The following is a 16,455-nucleotide window of genomic DNA, read 5'->3' on the forward strand; positions in this document are numbered from 1 at the left end:
CGGGTGTATGACCAGGACTGTCATTATCTAAAAAGCTTCTAACCCCCAGCTTTGAAGGAAAAAGGTAACTAACAACCAGCAGCCAGTCTTTTGGTTGCAAAACAAGAAGGCCTGAACAAGAACCCTTTTTCTAGACTGGTTCCATTGATGCTTTGTCCCTCAAGTCAGGAAGCAACTTGCCAGAAAGGGACTGCATTTTAAAGTGCTTTTGATATCTGACAAAGCCCCTGACCACCTAGAACCTTGTGAGTTCAGTACCAAAGATATCAAAGTGCCCCAATACAATGTCTCTAACTCAACCTCTGAATCAAGAGGTCATAAGGACCTTTAAGATTCATTTTGCATGGTTCCCTGTGGAAAGGATTATGAATGCCATGGAACAGAACCTCAATAGAGAGAACATCATGAAAGCTTGGGAAGGATTACACCACTCAAGATACCATCGTTATAGAAAAAGCTGTGAAAGCCATCAACCCCAAAACAATAAATTCCTGCTGGAGGAAACTGTGTCAAGATGTTGTGAATGACTTCACAGGATTTACAAGAGAGCCAGCCAAAGGAATAATGGAAGAGATTGTGGAAATGGCAAAGTAGGTAGGAAACTGAGGCTTTCAAGATATGGATCTTGGAGAAATTCAAGAGCTAACAGATACAATCCCTGAGAAATGAACAGAAGATGACTTGGAGACGAGAGCTTCTGAACCAATGCCAGACAATGAGAGAGAAGACATAGAAGCAATAGTGCCAGAAAACAAACTGACATTGAACAACCTGGCAGAAGGGTTCTGATTACTCAAGACTGTTTTGACTTCTTTTATAACATGGGCTATTCCATGACACAAGCGCTAAAAACTAAAGAAAACAGCAGAAGAATGACTGGTACTACTTAGAAACATTTTTTGAGAAATGAGAAAGCCAAGAAGTCAGATAGAAATGATGATGTATTTATGTGAAGTTACACCCAGTGTGCTTCTCTGTACTGCCTCCCCAACCACTTCCTCCACCTCTTCCACCTCTACCACTTGTAGGAATGCAAGACCAACCCCCCTCCTTTTTCTCCTCCTCCTTAGCCTTCAACATGAAGACAAGGATAAAGACCTCTCTGATGATCTACCTCCACCTAATGAACAGTAAATAATCATCATGCGATATAGTTAATAAACTTACCTGCTGTATACATGTGTGACCGCATGAAAATCTAATAATTGTACGGCAAGAACTGCATGAGATATTTTTGTGCCATTATCATAACTACCTAAATATTCACATGCAGAACATCCTGTAAAAAACCTGTATGGTAGTGGATAGCCTATCTTCACACAGGCATAAAATGAGTAACATTAAATATCAAATCAATAATGTGTTAGTTTTCTCAGTTTTATAACTTTGGTTTCAAAGAATTACATTACCTTATAGTATACCCCTCTCCCTAGTAACTGAAAACTCTGTATCAGCTTATCATCCATCACACATAAGTGGTTTTTAAAAAAATGTAACACTGTTTCCAACAATGTATTATGAATATGAATGTAATACTATATGCCATTAAAGTGTTATAATGATTCATTCATTAATGCATAGGCTAGGTTACTGATGAGCAATCATATTATTGCTTCTTCACTATCAATGCACGAATCCTTATACCTGTAAATATATATGAATTTTCTTTTTCAAACTATCTTTTCATTTTTAGTATCTAGCGTTAGTTACATGTATAACAATTACAGTGTTTTGTATTATTTAGGAAAATATTGATACAGATACAGACAGTTCATCTTGTACACTGATGATATAAACTTAGGTATTGACAAATACAATACAGTACTGTATTTTCTGTTGTGATTTTCTTAGTGTTTTTTCTCTAGCTTACTTTATTGTAAAAGTATAGTACATAATAGATATAAGATATGCATTAATCAACTGTTTATGTTATCTGTAAGGATTCCCAATCAATAGCAGGCTAGTAGTAGTTAAGTTTTCAAAGAGTCAAAAGATTCATACGCATCTGACTGCACAGCAGGCTGGCACCCCTAATTCCTGCACTGTTTAAAGGTCAACTATACTTCTTTTTTTAAAAAGATCCAATTTATACTATACGCTTAGGACACTAAAGATAATTAACAAATATCATGAATAAAATAATACTCTAATCTTTAATTTAGATTGAATAAATTCATTCTGAAAATGACATGTTTTGTCTCTACTCAAGTCAATCCAGATCACAAAGCAGTTAAGAACTATAAGTGAACTATGCTTAGCAGGAAAAATAAGAAAAATTTTCTTACACAGTATTTATATGACTATGCTACTGAAATGGGAACTACTCAATTTCTAGAGACATGCTATGGACTTTAAAATATTAAAATAAGTCTCAGTGGCTTATAACAATAAAGTCTCACCTAGATCCTATCATATTAAAGCAACTGAATGATTGACTGTAAAATCAGTTTTCTCTAGAACAAAGACAGAAGCACTTCTGTAAGAATAGCAAAGATACCAAGGCACTACACTAGAACTTCTCTTTGGAAAACAGAATATTTTTTAACACCAATTTCAATTCTTTTATATAGAAATACTGAATGCCTAGGGATAACTTATTTAAAAACAAAAATTAAAAACTATTTAAAAACTATTTAAAAACTAGTAATTAAAAACTAGTAATTCTCTGGAAAATACAAGAAGATCAGCATCAAGTGAAGAGGTAACCTATTACATTTTCTTTTTGAAGCTTTTTTTTTTTAAGTTGGAAGCAAAGATGCATAAATATCAAGTCTTCCACAATATGTTATATATCTATAACTGCACTTAGAAGAATAACAACTAATCTTACTGAATTTTTTAAATGACAACTCTAAGCCAGAAGAAAATAAAAATAACAAAGCAGATTTACTTTTACATAAAAAGCTGAATATGACACAAATCATAAATATAAACTGCAGTATTTCTCAAAATGCAGGTTATCAGTAGATTGAGAACCAACTGTTTTACAAAAAAAAAAAAAAAAACACAGAACAAAACAAAATATCAAAGCATATTTACCCTTGTATGCCAGAAGATGCACATATCTCACATTTCAAATGTTGAAATGTTAACAAGTACAAAGTACTTCTGCACAAAGTTCAGAACAGTGGCCCTCAATTGCCCCAATTCTACTACCAGTAGAAATCAATGTATGACTGAATTAAATACAAATAAATCCAGAGAACACCTCTTTTCCTTAACCCTTACAGGTAATCAGTTTGTAAAACTATTTAGTCCATTTTGTAAATACTAACTGAATTAGATCTCTCCTCTCCATGCCCACCATCACAGATCACATCTTTGGCTGGACTGCTCCAAGAATCTCCCTCTGAAGTAACACAACCCAAGTCATCCTCAACCCCTACTACCAGTTACCTTTTGACAATCAAATATATATACATCATTCTCCTGTTCATATAAATTTATAGGTTCCTTCCTGCATTTTAAATAAAACTCGAACTACTTAAATTTGCCAAAGTTCTTCACCAATTGACAGCCCACCTTCTATTTCCTCCAACTCCAGCCTCACCCATTCCAGCTCCCCTATAAACACTCTCCAGACATACATACCTAATCACTGCCTCCCAACAGATTAGATCCTTTAATGACTCCAAATTATTTTCCTTCTCTACCTTCTTTAAAGGTCTCAGTTCGGAATTAACTTGCTCTAAATGTCTTCTTTGTGCTCTCCCAATATATCATTAAAAACTCCAATAACAGCATTTTCTAAACTATATTAACCCCTTTGTGTATGACTTTCTTCTTCACCACATTAAGAACAGTAAAAGACAACCTTTTTTTTTTTCTTTTTAAGTCTCTAGCACAGAGCTGCAGAGTCAGGCAGGGTCTCAATAAATGCAGTCATTATTGCCACTACTAGCCAATAAATGTTCATGGTACAAAATTAAAATTCTGGAAACCTTATAATTAGATCTAAAAAATATTTTTCCTGCGATGCCTGGGTGGCTCAGTTGATTAACATCTGCCTTCAGCTCAGGTCATGATCCCAGGGTCCTGGGATCAAGTCCTACATTGGGCTCCCTGCTCAGCAGAGCATCTGCTTCTCTCTCTCTCTGCTGCTTTCCCTGCTTGTGTGCTCTCACTCTCTCTCTCTCTGACAAATGAAATCTTTAAGAAAAAAATACATACACACACACACACACACACACATATATATTTCCTTTCAGAATTACAATTAAACAGGGTTGGTGGGGGGGGTCTGTTTAATTTAAAATCCAAGAGATTTTTAAATTTAAAATCTCTGTTTAATTTAAAATCTGTTTAATTTAAAATCCAAGAGATTTTTAACTATGTCTTGAGCCGGTCTGCAATTAAGTACCTATTTAAAGATCAGTAAACACTTTCCAAAGCAGCTAAAAAATAATTATTATAAATGGTTTGGGGAGATGATGGCCAAAATTCCTAATAAATATGAGAAAACAATCTCCTATAGGAACAAAAAGAAAAAAAAAACAGAAAAAGTTACAAAAAATTAAAAGGAACATAAAAACATAAAAAAGCATTCACATTACTAGTAACCACACACACACACAGAAGAGAGAGAGAAAATCTCAACCTACACTGGAGATTATCTAACTAAAATGAAAGAAACAATACTGCAATACTTGTTCCTCATTGCCATCATCCAGTCCATTTCAGTACTGATTATTTCTAGGGTAAGTGAATCTAATTGTCTTGGTTTTTTATTCTTCTATTATAGAATTTCTAATATTCCTTAGTGGTAAAGAATGGATCGTGAAACCAGGTTGCCTGGACACAAGCTCTATCCAACCTCTTATTAGCAGTGAGCCCTGGAGTAAATCACTTATCTAAACTGTAGCTCATAAATAAACTCTTTTAAAAAGGGGGCGGGGTGCGCCTGGGTGACTCAGTGGGTTAAGCCTCTGCCTTCAGCTCAGGTCATGGTCTCAGGGTCCTGGGATCGAGCCCGGAATCGGGCTCTCTGCTCAGCAGGAAGCCTGCTTCCCCCTCTCTCTCTGCCTGCCTCTCTGCCTACTTGTGATCTCTCGCTCTCTCTCTGTCAAATAAATAAAATCTTTAAAATAAATAAACTGTAGCTCAATTTCTTCACACGTAAAAAGAGAGAACAAATTAGAGTACCTATCTTACAGCGTTATGATAATTAAATAAATATGAAGAGATTTATTATTTAATTCAAATTCAATTAACATATAATGTATTATTGGGTTCAGAGAGGTAGAATCAGTAATTCATCAGTCTTACTTAATACCCAGTCCTCATTACATCACATGCCCTGCTTACATATCACCCAGTTATTTATCCCCCCCACCTCCCACCCCTCCAGCAACCCTCAATTTGTTTCCTATGATTAAGGGTCTCTTATGGTTTGTCTCCCTCTCCGATTTTATCTTGTTTTATTTTTTTCCTCTCATACCCTAAGATCCTCTATTTTGCGTCTTAGATTCCACATGAGTGAGATCATTTATCTTTTTCTGACTGACTTATTTCACTTAGCATAATACCCACTAATTCCAACCACATCACTGCAAAAGATAAGAGTTCATTTTTTGATGGCTGAGTAGTGTTACACTGTATGTGTATGTATATGTGTGTGTATGTACATATATATTTTTATATATGTGTTTATGTATGTATATATATGCATACCATATATATGGTGTATATATGTGTGTGTGTATGTATACATACATACATACATATATGATATATATATACCACATCTTCTTTATTCATCTGTCAATGGATATCTGCACTCTCTCCATCTCGCTATTGTGGACATTGCTACTATAAACACTGGAGTGCAGGTGCCCCTTCGAATGATTACATCTGTATCTTTGGGGTAAATACTCAGTAGGGCCATAGGATAGTTCTATTTTCAACTTTTTGAGGAACCTCCATACTGTCTTCCAGAGTGGCTGCACCAGCTTGCATTCCCACCAACAGTGTAGGAGGGTCCCCCTTTCTCCACATCCTCACTAACATGTCATTTCCTGACTTGTTAATTTTAGCCATTCTGACTGGTATGAGGTGATGTCTCATTGTGGTTTTGATTTGTATTTCTCTGATGCTGGGTGATGTTGAGCATTTTTTCATGTGTCTGTTGGCCATTTGGGTATCTTCTTTGCAGAAAACGTCTGGTCATGTCTTCTGTCCATTTCTTGATCAGATTATCTATTCCTTAGGTGTTGAGTTTTATAAGTTCTTTATAGATTCTACAAACTAGCCTTTTATCTGATAAGACCTTTGTTAAGTATCTTCTCCCATTCTGCTGATTGTCTTTTGATTTTGTGGACTGTTTCCTTTCCTTTCCTGTGCAAAAGCTTTCTATCTTGATGAAGTCTCAATAGTTTCTTTTTACCTTTGTTCCCCTTGCATTTAGAGACCTGTCTAGCAAGAAGTGGCTGTGGCCAAGGTCACAGAGGTTGCTGCTTGTTTCTCCTCTAGGATTTTGATGGATTCCTGTCTCACATTTAGGTCTTTCATCCATTTTGAGTCTATTTTTGTATATGGTTTAAGAAAATGGTCCAAATTCATTTTTCTGCATGTGGCTGCCCAATATACCCAGCACCATTTATTGAAGAGACTGTCTTTTTTCCATTGGATATTCTTTTAATATTTTTATTTATTTATTTATTTATTTATTTATTTATTTATTTATTTATTTATTTTGACAGAGAGAGAGATCACAAGTAGGCAGAGAGGCAGGCAGAGAGAGAGAGAGGGAAGCAGGCTCCCTGCTGAGCAGAGAGCCCGATGCGGGACTCGATCCCAGGACCCTGAGATCATGACCTGAGCCGAAGGCAGTGGCTTAACCCACTTAGCCACCCAGGTGCCCCTCCATTGGATATTCTTTCCTGATTTGTTGAAGATTAGTTGACCATAGAGTTGAGGGTCCATTTCCCGGCTCTCTCTTCTGTTGCATTGATCTCTGCATCTGTTTTGGTGCCAGTATCATACTGTCTTGATGATTACAGCTTTGTGATAGAGCTTGAAGTCTGGAATTGTGATGCCAACTTTTCCTTCCATTTCTATTTTTTTGGAACAGTTTCAGGAGAACAGATATTAATTCTTCTTTAAATGTTTGGTACAATTCTCCTGGGAAGCCGTCTGGCGCAGAGCACTTTTTGTTGGGAGATTTTTGATGACTGCTTCAATCTCCTTACTGGTTATGGGTCTTTTCAGGTTTTCTATTTATTCCTGGTTCAGTTTCGGTAGTTTTATGTCTCTAGGAATGTATCCATTTCTTCCAGATTGCCTAATTTGTTGGCACATAGTTGCTCATAATATGTTCTTATAATTGTATTTCTTTGGCGTTGGTTGTAATCTCTCCTCCTTCATTTATGATTTTATCTATTTGGTATCTATATCTTTCCTTTTGGTTAGTCTGACCCAAGGTCTGTCAATCTTATTAATTCTTTCAAAGAACCAGCTCCTAGTTTCGTTGATCTCTTCTACTGTTCTTTTGGTTTCTGTTTCATTGATTTCTGCTCCATCTTTATTTTTCTCTTCTCCTGCTGGGAAGAGGAGGCTGTATTTGCTGTTCTTTCTCCAGCTCCTTTACGTGTAAGGTTAGGTTGTATATCTGAGACCTTTCTTATTTCTTGAGAAAGGCTTGTATTGCTCTACACTTTCCTCTTAGGACCACCTTTGCTGCATTCCAAAGGTTTTGAACAGTTGTGTTTTCATTTTGTTTCCATGAATTTTTTAAATTCTTCTTTTATTTGCTGGTTGACCCATTCATTCTTTAGTATGATGCTCTTTAGTCTCCATATATTTGAGTTCTTTCCAAATTTCCTCTTCTAATTGAGTTCTAGGTTTCAAAGCACTGCAGTCTGAAAATATGCAGGGAATGATACAAAATTTTGTTGCCAGTTGAGACCTGATTTGTGACCCAATATGTTATCTATTCTAGAGAATGTTCCATGTCCACTCAAGAAGAATGCATTTTCTGTTGCTTTAGGATGGAGTGTTCTGAATGTATCTGTAAAGTCCATGTGGTCCAGTGTGTCATTCAAAGCTGTTTCCTTGATCCTCTGCTTAGATGATCTGTCCATTGCAGTGAGGGGGGTGCTAAAGTCCCCTACAATTACTGTATTATTATCGATGTGTTTCTTTAGTTTTGTTATTAATTTGTTTATATAACTGGCTGCTCCCATATTAGGGGCATAAATATTTACAACTGTTAGATCTTCCTGTTGGATAGACCCTTTAGTTATGATATAATGTCCTTCCTCATCTCTTATTACAGTCGTTGGTTTTAAAATCTAATTTGTGGGGTGCCTGGGTGGCTCAGTGGGTTAAAGTCTCTGACTTCAGCCCAAGTCATGATCCCAGGGTCCTGGGATCGAGCCCCACATGGGGCTCTCTGCTCAGTGGGGAGCCTGCTTCCCCCTCTCTCTCTTCCTACCTCTCTGCGTACTTGTGATCTCTCTCTGTCAAATAAATAAATAAAATCTTAAAAAATAAATAAATAAAATCTAATTTGTATGCCTATGACCCAGCAATTGCACTACTGGGTATTTACCCTAAAGATACAAACGTAGTGATCCGAAGGGGCACATGCACCCGAATGTTTATAGCAGCAACGTCTACAATAGCCAAACTATGGAAAGAACCTAGATGTCCATCAACAGATGAATGGATAAAGAAGATGTGGTATAGATACACAATGGGATACTATGCAGCCATCAAAAGAAATGAAATCTTGCCATTTGCAATGACGTGGATAGAACTAGAGGGTATCATGCTTAGTGAAATAAGTCAATCAGAGAAAGACAATTATTATATGATCTCCCTGATATGAGGGAGAGGAGATGCAACATGGGGGGTTAAGGAGGTAGGAGAAGAGTAAATGAAACAAGATGGGACTGGGAGGGAGACAAACCATAAGTGACTCTTAATCTCACAAAACAAACTGAGGGTTGATGGGGGGAGGGGGTTTGGGAGAGGGGGGATGGGGTTATGGACATTGGGGAGGGTATGTGCTATGGTGAGTGCTGTGAAATGTGTAAACCTGGCAATTCACAGACATGTACCCCTGGGGATAAAAATATATGTTTAAAAAGATAAATAAATAAATAAATAAAAACATAATAAAAAAAATCTAATTTGTATGATATAAGGATTGCCACCCCAGCTTTATTTTCATGTCCACTAGCATGATGTATGGTCCCCCCCACCACCAATTTTAAATCTAGAAGTGTCTTTAGGTCAAAAATAAGTCTCTTGCAGACAGCTTATCAGTGGGCTTTGCTTTTGGGGGGGCCCTGCTTTTTTTATCCAATTTGATACACTGTGTCTTTTGATTGGGGGCACTTAGCCCATTTACATTCAGAGTAAGTACTGAAAGATATGAATTTAGTGCCATTAAGCCTATAAAGTCACCATTTCTGTAAACTGTCTCTGTTCCTTTCCGGTCTATTTAACTTCTGGGCTCCCTCTTTGCTTAAAGGACCCTTTTTAATATTCCTTGTAGGGCTAGTTTGGTGTTCACAAGTTCTTTTAGTTTCTGTTTGTCCTGGAAGCTTTTTATCTCTCCTTCTATTTTGAATGACAACCTTCTATTTTGGTAAAGTATTCTAGGCTGCAAATGTTTCTCATTTAGTACCTGAATATATCATGCCAGTCCTTTCTGGCCTGCCAGGTCTCTGTAGATAGGTATGCTCCAAGTCTAATGTTTCTACCCTTGTAGGCTATGGACCTTTGTCCCAAAAACAACCACAGAGAAATATACACTAGAGAAATCAGGAACACTGAAAAAAAAAATAAATTTTTAAAAAGTCAGGTAAGACCCAAAACTGGGGGAAAAAAATTTTTTTAAGAAGAAAGAATGTAATCAGACAGGGGGCTAGAACAGACCAATACACTGGATCCTGTGTGTATTTGGTCTCTTTGTCAGAAAACTAGATCCCAAAACTGTAAAGAAAGAAGAAGTTATATATGTAAAAAATCAAATACAATGAAAGGACAGAATATAACTGTAAAAATGAAAATTAAAAGGGAAAAAAGGGGGGGGGGGGAATAAACAGACAAGTGAACAGAAAAGAGCAACACAATATATCCTGAGTGTATTTTGGTTGATTTGTTACAAAACACTACATCTCAAAATTGTAATAGATATATGTATGTGTGTATATGTGTATATATATACATATATACACACAAACAAAATACATTGAAATAATGTAATGGTAAAGATAAAAATTTAAAAAAAAAGACTTTAACAGAACCAAAAAAAAAAAAAGGAAGAAAAAGAGAGACAGAGAGAGAGAGACAATATGATCAGACAGGTGAGAATAGAGACATACACTAGATTCTGATGTATTTTGGTCTGTTAGAAGAAACTGCATCCCAGAATGGTAAAGAAAGAAAAATATATATACAAAAATAAAATTAAATACAATGAAAGCTTAGAATGTAACTGTAAAACTGAAAATAAAAAAAGATTTTTTAAAAAGTTGAGAAGAAATTGGTTGAAAAGGAAAGAGAAAAAAATTAAAGGACTTAAGAATTATGGGGAAAAAAACATGAATTCTGTATGCCATATGCCCCTAGTGTTGGAGTTCTACAGTTCTCAACGATCGGTAAAGTTGGTCTTGCCTGGATGTTCTTGCTGATCTTCTGGGGGAGGGGCCTGTTACCCTGATTCTCAGATGTCTTTGACCTGAGCAGAATCGCACTGCCCTTGCCAAGGGGGCCAGGCTAAGTAATCTGCTCTGGATTGGATTGCTTTATGTGGCTTTTGTTGCCTGAAGGCTTTCCCTACTGCTTTAGAGGAGGAGACTGAAATGGTGGTCTCTCTATCTCAAGCCTGGGAGCCAAGAGTTTGGGCCTGACTCCTTAGCACACCCTTAGGGAAAAGCAGTCAATCACTCTGGTCCTCCCTGGTCTTGGTCGCCACTCCCTGCTCATCCAGCCTGTGACCAAGCATTTCCATCTCAGACAGGCAACCCCACTTTGAGTTTCTAAACCTAGCAGGCTCTTGCGGCTCTCACCTGCACCACTCCTCCCAGGGGTCTCCACCAGTTCTGCCAGTTCTGCCGCTTGTTGGGCCCCTGCTCAGAAAGCAGTTGCCCCACCAGGCCACAGTTCAGTTTATGGCAACGCTGAGCTAAGAACCCACTCCTGGGCTCACTGAGAGCAGCCAGCTTCCCCACTCCAATGCCTGGAAACTCTGACGCACTCAGGTACCCCTCTGCCTTGTCTTCCTGTAACCCCAGAGACACCGAGATCACACTGTCTCTCACCTAGGATTCTGCCCTGCTTCACCATCTGAGCTCCTTTCAGGCAGGGATGTCCCTCACCATAGCAGACTTCTAAAAGTTCTGATTTTGCAGGAAACCTGAGTGGCTCAGTTGTTTAAGTGTCTGCCTTCGACTCAGGTCATGATCCCAGGGTCCTGGGATTGAGCCCTGCATCAGGCTCCCTGCTCGGTGGGGAGCTTGCTACTCCCTCTCCCTCTGCCTGCTGCTCTCCCTACTTGTGCTCTCTTTCAATCTCTCTGTCCAAAAAAAAAAAAAAAAAAAAAAGGATTCTTAAATAAAGAAATAAAAATAAAAGTTCTGATTTTGCATTCTGCTGCTGTATCACTTTCCAATACCCAGCTTACAGAGGGCCTCCTCCCCTCACAGTGTGTCTTCCCATGTATCAGCGCAGATTCACTTCTCCATCCCTCCTACCTTACAGAAAGCAGTCACTTTTCTATTTGAAGAGTTGCAGCTATTCTTTTCTTAAACTCTGGTTGAGTTCACAGGTGTTCAGAATGATTTGATAGCTATCTAGCTGAACTCCTGAGAGCAGACAAGACTAAGGTCTCCTACTCCTCTGCCATCTTGGTGAAAAATCATGAAGAAATATACCTTTAAAAGTGCCAGGCATAAAGGGGCTCTTGGTTGGCACAGCTGTTAAGTAGCCCTAGCTCTTTGTTTCAGCTCAGGACCTGTGCATCACGGGCTCCGTGCTCAGTGCAGACTCTGCTTGGGATTCTCTCTCCCTATCCCTATGCCCCTACCACTCACGCTCAGTCTCTCTCAAATATAAATCTTTAATAAGTAAAAACTTTTAAAAGTGCCAGGCATAAAAACAAACACATTAATCAATGGAACAGAATAAAGGGCCCAGAAATAAACCCATGCATATATGGTGTATTATTTACTACAAAATAGTCAAGAATATACAATGGGGAAAGGATACTCTCTTCAATAAATGGTGTTGGGAAAACTGGACAGTCACATGCAAAAGAATGAAACCGGACCCCTATCTTAATACCATACACAAAAATCAACTCAAAATGAGTTAAAAGCTTGCACATAAGGCCTGAAACCATAAAACTCCTGAAAGAAAACATAGAGGGTGGGACACCTGGGTGGCTCAGTTGGTTGGACGACTGCCTTCGGCTCAGGTCATGATCCTGGAGTCCTGGGATCGAGTCCCGCATCGGCTCCCAGCTCCGCGGGGAGTCCGCTTCTCTCTCTGACCTTCTCCTCGCTCATGCTCTCTCTCACTGTCTCTCTCTCAAATAAATAAATAAAATCTTAAAAAAAAAAAACATAAGAGGGTAAGCTCCTTGACATCAGTCTTGGCAATAATTTTTTTGGACTTGCCACCAAAAGCAAAGGCAACAAAAGCAAAAATAAACAAGCAGAACTGCATCAAACTAAAAAGCTTCTGTACAGCAAAGGAAACCATCAACAAAATGAAAAGGCAACCTATGGAATATAAAAAAGTATTTCCAAATCATGTACCTAATAAGTGTTTGTTTTTTAAAGTAGGCTCCACACCCACCAGAGCCCAACATGGGATTTGACCTCAAGCCCTTGAAATGGAAACCTGAGCTGAGATCAAAGTTGGACACCTAACCAACTGAGCCACCCAGATGCCCCTGTGAAAAGGATTTAATATCCAAAATATATAAGAAACTCATACAACTGAACAGTCATATATAAAATACACACACACACACATATGTGGGGGTGTGTGTGTATATATAGATACATACACACATATATACATATACATATATATACACATATATACATATATATACACATATATACATATATATACATATATACATATATATACACACATATATACATATATATACATATATACATATATATATCACAGATTTTAAAATGGGCAGAGGACCTGAATAGGTATTTTTCCAAAAAGGATATACAAATAGCCAAAATCTAAACCACCATGAGATACCACCTCACACCAGTTAGAATGGCCATTATCAAAGAGCCACAAAATAACAAATACTGGCAAGGATATGGAGAAAAGGAACTATTGGTGGGAATGTAAACAAAAACTGAATTTTAAATAATCAAAAACTATTAGTCTTTGCTTTCTAAACATAAAAAAATAGAGAAGTTTATTCATCAACTACTTTAAATAATTTTAGACACATTACCAATAAAGGTATAAGACTATATTCTTCAGATATGATTCTGAATTTCCTTATTTACAATTCTGTCTTAACAAGGAAGACCTTTCATTGGTTTAGGTTGAGGTTAAGATTACTTCAATTAAGAACAATGATCAGATAAATAAGTGGTCTGCCTTTCACAGGAAAAGTATGAATTCAAACCAATAAATATTTGCCAAGTACTCATTATATATGTGCAAAAAGGTAGAGTCCTATCTTCTGGTTACTTGAAATGCTGCATTCAGAAAAAGTACATTGGTAGCCATTTAGAAAGAGGGCCACATTTAATTTAATCTCTCATAACCTTCCGTTCTGTTTATAAACTAGTAAAAATGAGAGGTTTTTAATAAAACCACTGCAAATATGGAGAAAGTATACCAAATGGTATTCCCCTTTGTCTTTGAAGGTTCCCCTTTGTCTTTGAATATAACTATTTCAAAGTACCACTAGAAAAAATATTCTACATGGTAGCAAATTATGCCAAAACTTAGAAGGATCAACAGCACGTAGGAGAAAATAAAAATCCCAATCAAAAGAAGTTTTCCTAAATAAAGAAGTAGTTAAGCCTAACAAATGCTACTTTTATTTATGTGACCATTGGCCTGCAAAGGAAGCTAAGCTAATTATTTCTATTAGCCTTTTGTTTACTCACACCTAAGTGCCACACATATTTAAATGCCAAAACTAAAACAAAACATTAGTTCTAGGGGGTGCGTGGTGGCTCAGTCAGTTAAGCATCTGACTCTTGTTCTCAGCTCAGATCTTGATATCAGGGTGATGAGTTCAAGTTCCAACACATTTCAAAATAAAGTTTTGAGAAAATTAACTATCTCCCCAAAATTAAAGAACAATTTCTGGTCAAGCTTTTCAGTACATTACTCTTCAAATGGGATGCAATGCTCAATACTACTGAGAAAGCTTCTCAAAAGCTTCTGCAATGTCATGGCAAGGCAATATATATTTCTTAGGGTTAATAAACACACATCTGCCTCTACAAGAGCAATACAACAACCTTGTAGAAAACTTTGAATTTTACATGATATATAGTCCAAATTTTTCATCCCATTCTCTTCCAGAGGATAACTAAAAACTATAGTTCATCTCTAACTGAATTTTAGTACTGCAAAGTAGCATCAATAAAGCAATCAGATTTATTTACTAGACATCTACCATATAGAAAAGGCATGAAACAAAGCTCTTGATCTTAAACTCATTCTTTATAGTTCATAATCTAATCAATGACTTGAATTAATTTAGTACTATGTAATGAAATCTTAAAACCACTTATGACACCAGAAAATAAAAATAGAGGCAGAGTCACTATTTTGAGGCAGATTCTCAGGCCAAAGAATAAAATAAAACTAATTACCGAAGTCTAGGTTCCCTGACTGAGAAAATCTATTCTGATGGGAAAAACACTTACACCATTTTAGATGCCCTGGGCAAAGGGTCAGCCACTGTTCAGTGTAAGGCATTCCAGGAGACACTTCCCCTAGTTTTAACACTGAGCATCCCAGGCAAACCTAGTTGGTCACCCTAACTTGAGAAGTAGTAAGGAGAAAGCAATTCAAACTTCCATTTAGGACATATGTATTAATCTCTATGCAATAAAGAGTTGAGTAGATTCAAGAATCTCCAATTCCCACCAGCTTTAAATTTTTAAGTCTCTCACTGAAACTGGCCAGTGACATTGATCCATTCTCTTCTGACTCATTTTACATGGCCCCTTAGAACCCCAAGACTTTAGTGATCATTCCTTCCTTCAGCCTCCTTTCTTCTAGAACATCACACTCTGGTTTTACTCTGAACTCACTGGCTCTTCTGTTTCTTTGGATTGTTCCTCTTCCTCTTACCTGACAGAAAACATTAAATGTCCCAGAGTTTGATCCTCTACTGTCTTCTCTATACTCTCTGTGACCACCTATAAATACCATTTACACTCATATCTCTAAAAATTCATATCTCCACCTCTCCCATCTCCCCAGTGAGCTCCAGGCTGAATATCAGACCTGAACTTCTAAAAAACATCTCAAATTTCACATGGCCAAAACAGAACTCAATTCTACGTGCCTTCCTCACTCTTCCCTGCCTCAGGAAACCGCACTACCATCCACTACAATTACTGAAGCCAAAACTAAGACATCGTCTTTGATTTCTCTTTCCCTCCTTTTCCACCTGCAAACCATCAGTAAATCCTGTCAGCTTTCTCAAACATATTCCAAACCCATTCTTTTCTCTCCAAATCCGATTTTACCACTATGATCAAAGCCATCATCTGTCACCTAATTACTACAATAACCTATTAACTGGCTTCCCTACTGCTCTTTTTTCCCCACACTCCTCCACAATTTCTTCCCCTCACAAAACAGCCAGGAGTGATCTTAAACCCCAAGAACAGAGAATGTCTACTTTGTTTCCCCAATACACAGAACAGTGTCAGCCTCATAGTGGACACTCCCTGGTGAATGAACGAACAGTCAGTCGTCTCTCCTCCCCTTTCATACCTAGCTTCCCCCCACACAGAATAGAATCCAAACTTCTTACTATGCCTTACATCATCAGGCCTCCTTCACCTCACATCCCTGCTCTCTATGCTCCAGATTTCACTGGCTCTTGATATTCCTCAAACTCCTCATTTTTACCATAGAGATGTTTCTGTACCCTCCACCTGAACACTCCTGCGTTCATGGCTGGTTCCTTCTCATCGTTCTGGCCTCAGCTCAAAATCACCTCCTCAGAAAGGCCTTCCCTGACCAGCCTATCCAAAGTAGATCTATCCATCTTCTGCCACCTCACCCAGTTTCCTTTTTTTCACAGTACTTACCAGGTAAATTCTCTTGTTGTTAGTTTACTTACAGACAGCTTCCTCCTCACTAGAATATAAACTCCCTTAGAGCTGGGACCTTATCTTTCTTGTTCAGTGATGTATCCCTAGAGACTAGTACAATGCCTACTACATAATATTTATTGAAAGAATGACTCACAAACATTTACCAAGT

The 16,455-nt window shown here is 37.6% G+C and overlaps 1 protein-coding gene across 5 annotated transcripts in view; it reads right to left on the reverse strand.

Annotated features, from left to right (window-relative positions):
* CEP85L (centrosomal protein 85 like) overlaps positions 1-16,455 on the reverse strand; it is a 223,684-nt gene that overhangs the window by 154,397 nt on the left and 52,832 nt on the right. The gene's annotated exons all lie outside the window — the stretch shown is intronic.

The sequence above is a fragment of the Lutra lutra genome, chromosome 6 (assembly GCF_902655055.1).
Source record: "Lutra lutra chromosome 6, mLutLut1.2, whole genome shotgun sequence".
Taxonomy (NCBI): Eukaryota; Metazoa; Chordata; class Mammalia; order Carnivora; family Mustelidae; genus Lutra; species Lutra lutra.